Source organism: Melanostigma gelatinosum (assembly GCF_949748355.1).
Source record: "Melanostigma gelatinosum genome assembly, chromosome: 8".
Taxonomy (NCBI): Eukaryota; Metazoa; Chordata; class Actinopteri; order Perciformes; family Zoarcidae; genus Melanostigma; species Melanostigma gelatinosum.
Genome location: NC_136641.1, coordinates 24,010,805 through 24,024,984, shown reverse-complemented (window position 1 = coordinate 24,024,984; position 14,180 = coordinate 24,010,805).

Below are 14,180 nucleotides of genomic sequence, written 5' to 3'. Positions count from 1 at the left end.
GCAGCAAGTGTCCGATTTGTGCGCGGAGAACGCCCGTCTGAAGGAGCAGTACCAGCGGCACCTCGCGACCTGCAGGCTGCTGCAGGGCAGCGACAGCCTGGTCACGCTGGGAGCCATAAAGGAGCACATCGCCCAGGAAAAGTAAGACATCACATCTTTATCCAAGTCGATAAATCCTCTGTTTAACTGTATTTCCATCATACATATTTAAAGTTTGAAAAAAAAAAAATGTACTTAACTTCAAGTAATTATTGCTAAAGGTGTGTGTGTGCACCCAGCAGCATCGTGACTGATGATGGTCAAAGCAGTTGTTTTCCTCAACTGATTAATTCTTCCAGTCATGTCAGATTTTTGTGGATGAAGCATTTAGCATGATTAAGTTATGATTGAGACATGCTGTGAAGTATACATTGATACAAACATGTCCATGGTTCTACACACCTGTGCAGAAAGGCTGCTACACTTTTAAATGCAGACTTTTAAATAGTTTCTGATCATTCTGCTTTGTCACCTTTTGTTTGTTGTCAGGTTCTATCACTTCAGCAGACTGAATTCTGAAATATGCATCTTCTGCTGTCGTGGTCATAAAAGAGGATTTCATGTGCGTGGGCAGGCACATAAATCCAAGATATATGGAAGGCAACAGCTACAACTCCTGGGGGGGGGGGGGGGGGGATGATGTGTACTACGCAAGTATGTTTTAGGGCCGGCCTTATCTGCAGGCAGTGAGTTAAGCCCTGAGCAGTGCGAAGCAGATGTAGTGGAGCATTATATCAGGCAGGCTAAAGACCCTGGTGAGGATTACCCTCGCCGCATAGTTTTGTGGTGAAGTTCACACTGCTGGCTACAGCACCAAAAGGCCTCGGCATGCAGAACTCGGCTGTAGACCGTCTGCAGATTCATGTGCTCATGCTTGACCTTTGTGTCTCAGGGCGTGTTGGTGTCATGAAGATCAGTGGCAGCAAATCAATACTGATGAGTCATGGACTGCATGTCTTTGCTGGCTTATAAAACCAGGCCCATGGGATTAGGACATGCTGTAACACTGACCTTTGGCTTGCTCCCTTTTGTTGTTTTTTTTCCTTCATGAATCTCTCTCGGGCACTGCAGAGTATTCTGTGTAATTTCCCTGCGAAATCAGTCCGTCGCTCTATCTCAGTCTGTACGATCACAGTGTGTCAGCAATATCTCAGTCCAGCTCTGGTCGACTGGCACAGAGGTTATGGCGAGGTGCCCGTGAGTACCGGTGGTGAAACATGACGGCTGTTGCTAAAGTGTGCTTCATGGAGGATACAGGATTTAAAAAATGTAATTTAAGCGCAGCGAGCAATTTAAGGAATGCAGTGGTTTAGAATCGAGGCTGATTCTGAGAGTTTTAGAATGGAGAAGACAGGATTGAAATAGTGTGTGCGTGGAAATGAAACGGTCTCGCCTTCCAGTTTTCTTTTTATTGAGGTCAGAGACGGTGTCAACAGCCGACCAGAGCAGCTCGGATGTCTGTTTCCTAGCTTTACTTCTGGTTTTCCCGAGGGATTCCCAGGAGTTCCTAGGCCTCAGCTTCACCTGTACCTTGTTTTGCTAATTAGCAAATGTTAGCACGCTAACACGATGCTCAACATGGTAAACGTCACCTGCTAAACGATGGTAGCATTGCTATTTGGGACAAATTAGCCTAGACATTAGCATTTAGCACAAAAGCACTGCTGTATGTAAATAGAGCCTCTGTGGCAGTGGACTCAAAAGTCTTCTTGATATCTGATAAAACTGAATTATGCATAAAAAAAAAAAAATTTGTAATGCAATTAGGAATGAAAACATTACCTATTTTAGGAGTGCGAGTCACCTGAAATCTTTGTCACACAAGATGTCCACTTCCTGTCTCTTGACCTCGGCTTTACGCACTCAAACCTTTAGGCCTGAATGTTGACGCTCGCCTCGTAGATCAAATGCAAAATCAGAGATCACAAACCTGAATATCAGCACCATCTGCAAACAGCAGCTAATGTTCAAACAGACACGCGTGTCAGACCTTTGCTTCGTCTCGATATTCTCATGAAGTCGTATGTTGATGGAGAAAAGAAGCGCTGAGTTTTTGTGTTTTACATTCTGCCGAGAATGTTGACGAAGCAACCGTTGTCCTCTTAAGCGTGTCCTTTTTCCGTCTCACCGTGGCGGTTGTGGTTCTAGCTGTGTGGGCTAATCAGGACCTGAAATGCAGGTATACTGTGAGGAAGCCAGTGAAAGCAGTTCCATAAATCCCCGGCCGTTAACCTGCTGGTAGGACGAGGAAGTCATGCTGAGTGTTAAACATGGTGGGGAGAGGATGCAGTAAAGCAGAATTTATGGATGTTTTTTTTTTTTATAGTACATTATTCACCGCCTCAAGTGACCCTGCTTTATGCAAAGTTCTGTTGCTTTTTTTGTCGTCTTCTGCTTATTTGTTTGAGGTATTTTTAAATAAATAGCTGCTGCATATATCAAATAAAGCGCTTCCTTAACTAACATCCAGACACCAGGGGACGATGGAGATGTTTTGGCTTTGTTTTATGACTTTTATTGATGCCTGATCATGAAGTGACTTCATGGTGGAAAGGAAGGAAGAAAGAGTCCTGTTCTGTTCCAAAACAAGTGGCAGATAAAGAGCTTCTGCTACTGAACGATACATAAGCTGCTATCTTGGGTTCGGCTGTAAATGGAAGGCTTTTCCCTTTTATGGCTGTTCGTACGTTTTTCTTCCCCCCCTCCCCCCCCTGACCCTCTTTTGAGAAACAAAACACAGTGAGCAGGAAATGCGACGCGCCACTGACAGTGCAACCTGTTGTGCCAAGTCCACAGATCTCTCGGTGAATCCTGCAGAACTGGCTCCTGGGGAGCATCTGTCGGTCAGCTTCTCAGGATGTATGGCATGGTATCGGAAATCATCCTGGTGTGCACTGACCCTGATGTGACCCCCCCCCCCCCCCAGGTGTCTGCTTGAGCCGAATTAGCAGAGTAGAAGTCGCCGCTCGGTGGACCGGTTTCTGTAAATCCAAAAGCTAAAACTCCCGTTTAACAGTTCATGGGTTCAAGTTGAAGTCCAAGTGTCAGGTTGGCAGCACTCGCACGCGCATATCAGTTTTCCTCTGTTCATGGCTCCAGAGTTGCCTGCCTTGTCAGCCCTTTAGTCCAGCGGTATTTATGCTGACCCCATGCAGTTGTCTCTCCTAATGGGTGTTTTGTTTTACTTGCATCCCTTGTGCTCACTTCAGAGTTAAATGACAAGCAATACAAGATTGAGTTGCCAGTTATTTGCGCCACACATTAGTGATAAATGACTTCTCATGAGCAGTGACTGCTTCGGAGCAAAAAGAAAGTGGAAGCGTGCGGCCTCTGTGACTGTTTTCATGACACAGGAGAGGCTGGTGGTTTGATCAGAGCGGAGCGCCGGTGGTGTGAACCTGTCCTCTGGGGTTTTGTGTGGAACAGCGTCCGCCTGCCGGCGCTTTCGCTTCTTATCTCGGTGCTGGTGGATGCACCTGCCAGCCCACATTTAGCATTCGAACCTCGTCCCGTGGCCCCAGCCATCCAACCGAGGGTAAACAATATTTGGGCCGCTGACGTGATCGCCGGAGAGATAACGTCCTCAGCTGGATGACAAAGAGCTGATGTGGCATTTTCTGCACAGCTTAGGTTGGAGTTTTCTAAGTATATTAAAACGGTATCCAAACGTAGATCTTTGAACTTAAAGGGAAGTTGCTACACCTATTACACCACACTAGACAGTTGGCTGTTGTATGCAGGCGAGTGTTGTGTCTGTGGTGTTAGGTTTGAGGATGATTAGTTGATCAGATTTGAGTACATGGCAGTGTTTCTGCTCTGTGTTTTTACAGGCAGTCATTTAAATTCAGTACGAATCCCAGTCAGTGAAGAAGCACATTTGAGCAATACAATATTGATGAACAACGTGACAAATCATGACTAATTCCAACCCGCTCAATGCTAATGCCCTTATGGAGCTAATACCAATGTTTCAATGCTGACGAATGAGCAGAAAGATAATCCGCAAGCGCTGCAGCCGGTTCATCTTATTTTGTAGAGGTATTTAGATTCATTGCACTTATTCAGCTGCTTCCAAACTATAATTGCGTTGATGCACTTAAGTGTTTTGACAAGTTCAAGCAGCTGCAGGATTATGCAAATAAGAGATTTTGATGGAAGATGAGTGTTGGAAAAACATGTGTTTTGGTTTTATTCGAAGCAGTGATCTGATAAAGTGTGTCATTTATGCCTGTTTGTTTCTCGTCTGTGTTTTGGTTTCACTTCCATCAACATTGGAATACATTGTGTTGGAAGTCAGTACATTCTGAGGTGTAGTTAACACAGCCGGAATACATTTAGGATTTCGTTGTTTAAACTTTGCTTTACAGTAAAAAATAAGTCTGTCTTACATTGCAGTAAAGTGTATATATTAGGGTTTTAGACTGTTGGTCAAAGAAAACGTCATCTTGGGCTCCTAAAGCCAGCGTAATGCCTTTAGCACGTGTCTGAGGAACCCCTCGGCAGAAAAATACTAGCATGATGGAGGAAGCTGTTTCTTGTGGCTGGCGGCGTCCACTCATTTACCCGGCGATCTGCTGAACAATCAGTGTGCCAAACCAAATTTACGAGCACATGAACTCCCTCTCTCAGCAAAGCCCCCTCTAATGAAATACCCCAGCTAGATTAATGTCCACACGGGGATGATTTGCATTCAGGCACCACCTATAAATCTCAAGCAACGGCCAAAGATAATTTGCAACTTGCACTCATAATCAACTGCAGGCCGCGTTCATCTGCTATGGACCGTCCCTCCTCGCGTCTCAGTGCGGTCGCAGTCATGCCGGAGGAAGAGCCGGGCCCCCCCGACCTCTGGTACCCTCGCATCAGGCCTATTAAGACGGAGTTGAGGTTGGTTTGTGTCCTTTGATGTGGCCGGTTGTCCCGCGAGGGAGGATAATGATGACTTTAACGAGCACGGATACCGCAATCTGACGGTGCTTCTAAAGGCCGCACTGAGGGCGGTCGGATGGTACGGCTCGCTGTGAGTCAGGCAACCGCAACGCGTTTAAATCACCGATTTCAACCCACTGCCTCAGTTCAATTGAAGCAATGGAGGAGTAAATAGTCCTGCTATTAATTCCTTTGATGTTTGTTTATACTGTTTATTTAAATTCCTTTCGTGGGTGTGCATGTACAGAATAATGTGGCTTCATTTCAGGCATCTGTTTCCAGAAACATTGAGCTTCTGGATGTTGATCACTCTCAGATTCCTGATTGTCAGCTGGGAAACAAACCAACATGGTGTGAAAGCGGAACCGTTTGCCTCAATTTGCATGTTGCCCTGTATGATCTACACATGCGTGTGCTAATAAAGTGGGATTATGGACATGTATGGCTTTCGGGGTTCCCGCCAGAAAAGTTGTGAGGACCGGGAAGATGCGGCACGAAAGCAAGACACAGGAACCTGGCTCAGGTTTTGAGGAGTTGTGGCTTTGCATTGAAATGAGGCTGAAAGGTGCCCTGTGGAGTTTTTTTACCACTAGTAGCGCCATGGAGCCATGATTTCATGAGTGGGTCCGCTGTCCAATGCAGTCTTGACTCTTAAATGTGTTAATTTGATGTACAGTCTCCAAATCTCTTTCAATCCCTCCTTTGTCATCACAAGCTGTGATCAACACTAAAGCAGCACACTTCTAGAGGCCACGAGGCCAAAGCACGGACGCCGGTTCATTCTTTATTTCTTCACAGTTGAACCAATTATCCGCCTCGCAGCTGTCAAAACCAGCTGATGCAGCAGCTAAATCGAAGGCAATTTGTAGCATAGTCCCTGTGGAGAGCTGTTTGAAAAGCTGCCACTAGTTTTCTCCCGCGTGTGTGTGTGCGCGTGCGTGTGTGTGTGTGTGTGTGCGTGTGTGTGTGTGTGGATCGCGGACGGGGCCGGTGGAGGCTGAGTCAACACCTAAACGCAGTTGCAGCCTTACTGCTCTCACATCACAGGTAAATGTTACTCCTTCACAGCTGGCTGGGCCTTTGACGAACATTTGTTGTTGCATTTTTAGGGGACCAAACGGTTACAATTAACTTTCGTGAACTGAAAAGAAACTTCGAAAGGGTTAAAGTTGCAAGACAAAAACACAGACTGTCCAGACCTGTCAATCACAATGTAGCCCCGCCCAAAAGCATTCCCTGCTTTATGGTCTGTTTGACTCTAAATGGACCATAATTGACGAATTGAACATCACGCTGTGTTGAAGACGACTTGAAACTAGAGATTAAGACCATAAACTCGTGTTTACTGAGGTAATAAATCAAGTGAGAAGTCGGGTCATTTTCTCATCGATTTCGAAACAATCAGACTTTTCAGAATAGTCGCCCCCTGATGGCCATTAGAGACAATGCAAGTTTAAGGCACTTCCACGTTCGCTACAGTTTTGAGACCCTGAGGTTACTGCCGGTCATTGCTCATTCTTGTATCTTGTTTTTGCTGTTTTACTGTCGTCTACCTTCAATTGGCTGAGTCAGCGACTTGGCTGGTTCAACATGTTTCCATAGATTTCACTCCGAGGTGTTTCCACTCAAGCTGCCGGTGAGCTCTGCTGTTTGTGTTCTGTGTAACCCCGGAGAGTCTGAGGGCTGATCTCAATCCCAGCAATATGTTCAGGAATGTTGCCAGGTGAACCTTTTCTTGTACCCACCTCTGTCTGTGCTAGATGTGCTACTTGAGGTAGAAAGATAAGCAGTCCACCATCAACAAGTGTGTCAGGGATCTGAGATTCGGATCTTATTGAAATCAGAATATTGAAATAACTGAATTAGGTTCATATTTGACATACTGAGACTGAGCACAACTTGGTATTGTCACGAGGGTTTTTGGCCTGAAATAACAGATTATTCACTATGACATGTGGAACATAAATGCAGCCAAGGCAGATAAAATGTCTTCCAAAGGCTCATACTGATGAGTGACAAAGTCAGTAAAGGTCCAGCAGCACTGCCAGTGCATGTCATGCTCCTTGGTATTTGTCTAAATAATAAATTGACTATTAGGGCAACGTCAGATGAGTACACGGTGGGAAATGAAAGTGGGTGAAAGAAGCAGGTGGATTGTTTTGAGCAGAATACAAATGTGTGCGAGTGAGAGAGAGAGAGTGTGAAGGACTGCTGGGCCAGACAGCCAGTGGGGGTCACGCACCACTAACTCCTTAGAGATGCATAATTTGACAGCACCATGAGAAGCAAACCGCTTCAGAGGCCTGGACCGACTCATTAGATCTGCTTACCCGGACATTTTTCTGCCTGTAATTAGTTGCTGATTAATACAGATCATTTGGTAATATGAATGGAATGAGCTGTTGTAGCAGACCGCAGGGTCAAGGGTCAAGTCATTGCTCACCTGGTTGACATTGTTGTAAATTGAAGCGGGAGCCACGCGATTTGCGAGAAGCACCTTTCTCGTTTTCTGTAGAAAGTTTTGTAAATCCAGTGTTACTTCGGATGTGATTCATTCTTTTTCATGACAGCTTGGAGGCGTAAACCCAATACTGACAACAACCCAATACTTGGGGTAACTTTGGAAATATCTCTGGTCTAAGCGGTTCAGTTAAGGACTCTGATGTTCATAAAGTAATTCCTTAGCTTCAGCATATAGTCAAAGATGGAAGTTAGGGTTGAGGGTCTCGATTTCAAAGTTACAGGATGCAAAAGGAATGTAACGTAACAAGAGAAACGTGTAATACAGCAATGCTGTATGATCTCCGGTGCACACTTAAAACAAATCCTTCAATCACACACACCTTGGATAATCTGTAATTACCTCTGATTTCTCTTCTGAATACAGGAAAGGAAATAGCCTCACATGCATTTCCTTTATTGCCCTTAGCACCTGTTTTCCTCATTGCTATAATAAGGGCGGTAACGTGATGAAGTGCTGGAAGCCATTTCTTCAAGGCTTAAACCTACTCAATATTTTACAGCGAAAAACAAATAATGGGTTTATAATTACATTGGAGCTGCTCCTTTCCTGAAAGAGGCGAGCAAAGTAAAACGACTTTAGGGGGAAAGCATCCACTCCTTCGTGAGACGCGGTACTGTATTTGAAAGTACAGAAGTGCTTATTCTAAAAATAGGCCACGGGGACGCATGGGCAGCGAGATGTTGACGTGTGAATCACTGCAGCTGCGTGGCCTACAGTACATGCAGTTCATTGGAAGCCCAGGCAGGGAGCTATGATTAAATGAGCAGACTAGTGCACTTCTGCAGGCGTGTCCAGTTGCACTTACTCTTGCAGAAAGGCAGATTGATAAACCCTGAGTCAGCTCTTTTTTGCGCCGGGCGTGCCCTCTGTCCGTTTCCTCCCTCACAACAGGAAACCGGCTGTCCTCATTGCAACAGAGCCACGGGGTGGGGAAAAAAAAGGGCACAAATGAATACGATGCAACGGACACAGGCAGTTAAACACGGAGAGGTAAAGGGCGGGTCGGAGACACTGACATGTCTGTAGCGACAGCAGTGTAACGTTTGGTTTTAAGGGAGCAGCTGGGTTGAAGTCTTATTTCTGCCACCGGAGGTCTGGCTTGTGGGAGAAACCAATCTCACAGCTTTAGAGGCCTTCCTCTGGAATGATGCCTCCAATGGGATTTGGCATTTCATGCATCATTTAAAAGGCTTCGGGAAAACACCTGAAAGAACCTCAGTAGCCGGTGTTTCGGCGCAGTGCAGAAGAAAAAACACTGTTTTGTTTTCGTTCATCATCATCATCAGGATGATAGATCCTGCTCACATAATGTCGGCAAATGTGGAATTTATTCACGACGAGACAAATAAGCTTTGTCTAGACTGAAAGAATGAATTTATACTCAATCAATGTGCCTCTCCCTTTGTAACCATCCATTCTGAAAGAGCGGTTTCACTTCGTCTCAACCTCCTGTGTTTACGCCAAAACTATGGCCATTTACCTCAAATCCAATCAGTACTACTCCTCGTGGTTCAGACCGAGCTCTATTGATTCTGTTTCACTCGAGGAGGCAACTCATGCAAACCGCAGTACTGCAGGTATTACAAATTCTGAAAAGGAGAAGATACATGGAAGGAAAGTACGGACTCTTCTGTCACCTGAAGCCTTAACTTAACAAGCCAGCGCCTTGGGAATCAAGTGCATGAAGTGATGAAGTTCCGCTTGAATACCAATGAACGATTACAACTCAAACTTCTTGCAGGACAGAGGAGCTCTCCAGGGTTCTGAGCACTGCTTCCTCGCTCTGGCCTCCTCTGAGGATGTTCAGTCTGCATGGCTGGGTGCAAGTAGCAGAACGGATGGAAATATCATTCAGCAAAACATTTACATATGGTTTTGATCTGACCATTCTTTTTTTCAGTGATTCATTGTATACACAGTAATCGATAGCTTCCGTAATTGCCATTGGATCTGGACTGCAGCACGCGTGTCAATGCATCTCATCCTACCGCTGCGTTGTATTGACCCGGCTCTAGCTTTCAGCTCAGCCGTATTCCACAGTCGTAATGGCTCTGATGAAAACACCAGCGGTATCAAGTTCCTTCTGTGCTTTATGGAATAATTAAAGGATGCCCGGACGTCTTTGCCGATACCCAGGACAAAAGGAAGCAGATGTTTAGGTAACGCAAGAGAGATTCTGGAGTGAAGAGAAAGGTGCACGGCTAACAGAAGCGAAAAACAAACACGTTAGTAAGAGTGATGAGATCGGAGGAAAGAGATCACTCAGCCCAACAGAGAATTGGACGCAGCATTATACAGCAGGGACCATTATTCCTTCAAGCCAACCCAACAGAAAGCTGAACCGTACACCCCTTATAAGAACAGCCTTTGCAGCGACAGCACCAAATGATGGAGTCAGTCGCTGTACTGTCTCCTCACTATGCATGCCTCGTTGTTTTCACCATGTGAAAAGTGAAATAAGGTGACAACAGGGCTCATAAATTTGCCCCCGATGCAGCCATGCGGTAGCTTTATTGCCCCTTAGTGCTGTGGTTCGCAGAACCAGCTACATTTAATTTCTCTGAGGTAAAGAGCACTTTCCTGCTGTCGGAGTGCCATTTACTGCAGCCTCTCTCTCTAAAAGTGCCCACCAAATGTCATGACACAAATGGAGAGCACGGAGCGTATGACATGATAACATACAGGGTTCTCTTGTACCACAGGTGGTAATTGCACAAAAGATAGAAGCAACAACCGGCGCGCACAAGAGAATTATTCTTAATTTTATCCTCGAACACGTGAGTCTCCTGGATAAAGTAACACTCGTGTACATTTTATGTTATGATTACAAGTTTTGATTATTTAAACTTCTTTTCGGAGGAAGGGTCTTCGGTCAGTTTGGCACGGCTCTAAATACTATAATACCCATGAGCCTTGGCAGCCGTTGCTACGGAGAAAAGGCATGCATCCAAAATGTACCCCCAACAAGTTGCATTGATTTAAGTTGCAGATTGTGTCGTCAGTTTTCCAAACATTGCAATCCAATGTTTCACCCGCAGTTAGCGACTCGCATGACACAATTTTAAGCTCGATGACTGTTTGTTGCTTAAAATGCACCGTGGGAGTCGGAGTTGACTTCATATCCATCCGTCATTGTTTTAATTAAGAACACCTGTAATAGTTTCCTTATCGTGAGAAGCCTTGCATGAAAAATACCTATTTAATGGTCGTATTTGAGACCATGAGGTGTTTCTAATGTTTTGTCCACCCTTGTTTTCTTACATAACTGATCACAATGATAGAAACTCTACTCAGTCCAATTCAAGCACGAACATGACCGTATAGTTTAATCAGCACCGAAGCACATCTGCAAAGGCAAGATGCTGCATTCATAGTCAGTACTGCGTTGCCAGTGAATACATTCATTACACACCCAGTGGAATATCAATGTAGTTTTGAGAATATCACTAATTTGTAGCTGTAATTTAAAGTGCGGCCACTTCTTCGGGTGCCGGATAGATTGATTAAAACCGTTGCACCCCTCATTGCCAGATAGTTAAACTTGGCTGCTGTAATGAAGTTGCTGAATCGAGGGATGGTGGCCATCGAGGCGTTTTGTTACTGTGCATGTCTTTAGCTGCATTACTGGCATCCTGCAGCATTCTCCTTTCTACCTGCTCAACACAAATCGATGCACCAGTGTCTTCTTCTGTCTTCCAGGTCTGAATTTGACTCGTCCGGTATGTCAATGTTAGACTATTTCCATCTGCTCAGGATTGTACACCTGCCTGACATTTGTGACCATTCTGCTGTAAAGGGCTTCTAAACCCTGGGTGGGCAAAGGCTCAGTTGAAGACATGGTGTTCTATAAGTCTTGTGACTTGAGTTTATAAAGGTGAATATCCTGGCATCAAGAGAGAGTGGTTCTCCTCCGTCTGAAGGACTGATGCGGTGCCTGTTACCGTCGTTTGTGGCTATTACAGTGTGAAGGAAGTGATACGATTTCATGTCATGTGCAGTGCAAGGTCACATTCCACCGTTGGCTTGTTTGCTGTGGGAACCTTAGCGCCTGGAGGTTTGTACACTCTTAGAAATAAAGGTGTTCAGAGTCCTCCCCTTTCCGACAGCAGTAAGGGTTGTACATAGATGGGCTCCTCTCTTTAGGGATGCCTCGCTGTGGGATCCAAACAGCCTCTGTAGCAGTGTATTAGGGTGTCTCGTGTCTAGAACAGTTGTAGCGAGTGTAGCCGAGCCTCTCCCGTGTTTTAGGAACAATTTTCCAGTTCCTTTCCTTAGGTGCTCCACTGTCTGCGCTCCCCAGGCCGCCTTTTTCCCGCTCTAAATGTCCTATCCCAGAAATTTGAAGCGAATCCAGTGGGCCGCAGCCCGGAGGAGTGTGCCAGTCTTTGTCTTTGTACTATCGCAGCGACTGTGAAGAAGCGTTTGTGCACGCAAGAGTGAGAGACGTGCACGGCGGTTCTCCTGCCACTCATGAGCAGCCGCACCAACATTAGCGTACCAAAGGACAGGAAACAAATCCTTTCAGAAAAGAGGTTATATTAAAATGCAATACAAATCCCTTCAATAAAAATGTTTAATACTTTTTAATTTGGGGTTTTATGGAGATTGCCGAATATTAATCAGACTCTAAACCTCTATGCTGTGATAAATGTTTTTTTTAGTGACAAAACTTTGGCTCGGGTGAAATTACTTGTAGACAAAAGAGGGATTTCCTGAAATAATAAAAGTCAGTGTTCAGTTATGTAAGTCATGACTCATAAAGTGTTGTTCCACAATGGAGCGTTGAGTTCTTTAAGCACACACTTCTCTGCAACCAGCAAGCAATCACTTTCACTGCCACCACCCGCATTCAGCCTCATGCAGCACAATCCAAAACAAAAATGTTTAGTTCGCTTTTTCTTTTTTCACTTTTCAAATCTTACTGTTGTGTGCAGTAGAGTGATATGATTGATAATACTCTCCATTAGTACCCAGTGTAATGAACGCTAATTGTGGAAATGGTTCCCCTCACCTGAACGGATGCAACACTGCAGTATATTGATGCTCCTCTTGTTATATCATTTGTTCCGTATCTCGCTCGTGCTGCTGCTGCTGCTGCTGCTGGTAGAATCTAAAAGCATCGCAGAAGACAAGACTTCAGAAGCAAACAATCCCATCTCACCAAATTGATGGTTTGATGTGGTTGGAAACCGCCCAAATGGCAGCAGCCCTCTGCATGTCGTTCTTGGCTGTGAATTTGGTTCCTAGAAGCCCCCCCCCCCCTCATTAATGTGAAGCTGTTATTGCTCTAAATGTATGCGCAGAGGTTCCATCTTCATGTTGTGCACATCTCCACCAGCACGTTTTGGATTGCGTGACTTGTTTGGCAGCTGCATTTACGGGTTGGATGCAAAAGCCGTGATATTTCAGGATTAAAGTGACGGCAGACTTGCGCTCAGCTTTGAGGAGTAGACGTGATGGCACCGATCCTGCAAATTAGTGAAAGGCTTCAAGAGCAGCTCATCTTCCACTGTGTGTCAGGTGATGCTGCTGATGTTAAGCTGCTCAGCGTTTGACTCATCGATCTGCATCAAGTCAGCAAGGCCGGACATGTCGATTGGACAAGATGTACAAGTGTTTTATACAGGGCCGACGGTGATTATAGAACAGTTTATTCAATTATATGTAATTGGACAATGAAAGAGGAAATACCTTTTAAGGGGACGACTGAATTCATCATTAAACAGCTCCAATGACAAAGCAGTTAATCCAAAACATCTGCCCAAGATCTGCCCAAGATCCCTGGAACATTTCAAGGGGCTCAACTTTTCTAGGACGTCTAGATCTATGATTACTACCATGTGACCACCCAAATGCCCAAAATTATTTGTTTGGACTTTTGTAAGCCAATCGCAGTGTTCCACATCATCTAATGTGTTCTAAGAACAATGTGCACACTTAATTATCTCAACTACTTAAACTCAAATCAGTCTGACTGCGTGAGCTTGAATCTACTTTTATGGAACCGCTTTAGCCCCGCCTCATTCATTCGGTCCGTTCCAGTCAGGTTTTGGATATCACTTAATGCTGCTGAAAATGAATCAACACTGAATTCACAGCATTAAGACTTGATTCATGTGGTTTGAAACCACCGTTTAAATGTCACTTAGTTTCAAGTTGTGCAATTCTATTTGCCTCCATTTTTGCCTCCATATTAACAGAGCTCCACTGCTGTCCTCCCTAAAGACAATGGAGCATTAAACGCGGTATGCTGCTGCCTCTCATGCCCCCCCCCCCATGGATCTAGTAAAAACATGCAAGTGTAATTATTCAGTGGCATCTCTTTAAAGTGAAGCCAGTTTGAAGTCGCATGATTTGTTACATGATATATCTTTGCTCCCGGGTTACCTTTTGTATCGGGGCTGCTTGAAAATCACTGCAACTGCCAACGCAGCACTCTGCTGACAACACGCGGCAGACTCTCTCACATCTCTCACCCCGTTCATGTGCCACACCGTGACACGAGTGAGCATGGCTGCTTCAACTTCTGTGTGTTACATGGCCTGGTAGGTTTCATCATCATTGATAATTGAAAAGCCACTGAACTTGGCGCCGGCGTTAATAATAAATGAATACGCCTCGCGCCCGGAGGATTGCTTTGCACTGGTGTGATAGCAGTTTGTGTGTGGAGGGAGAGAGAATGGCCCTG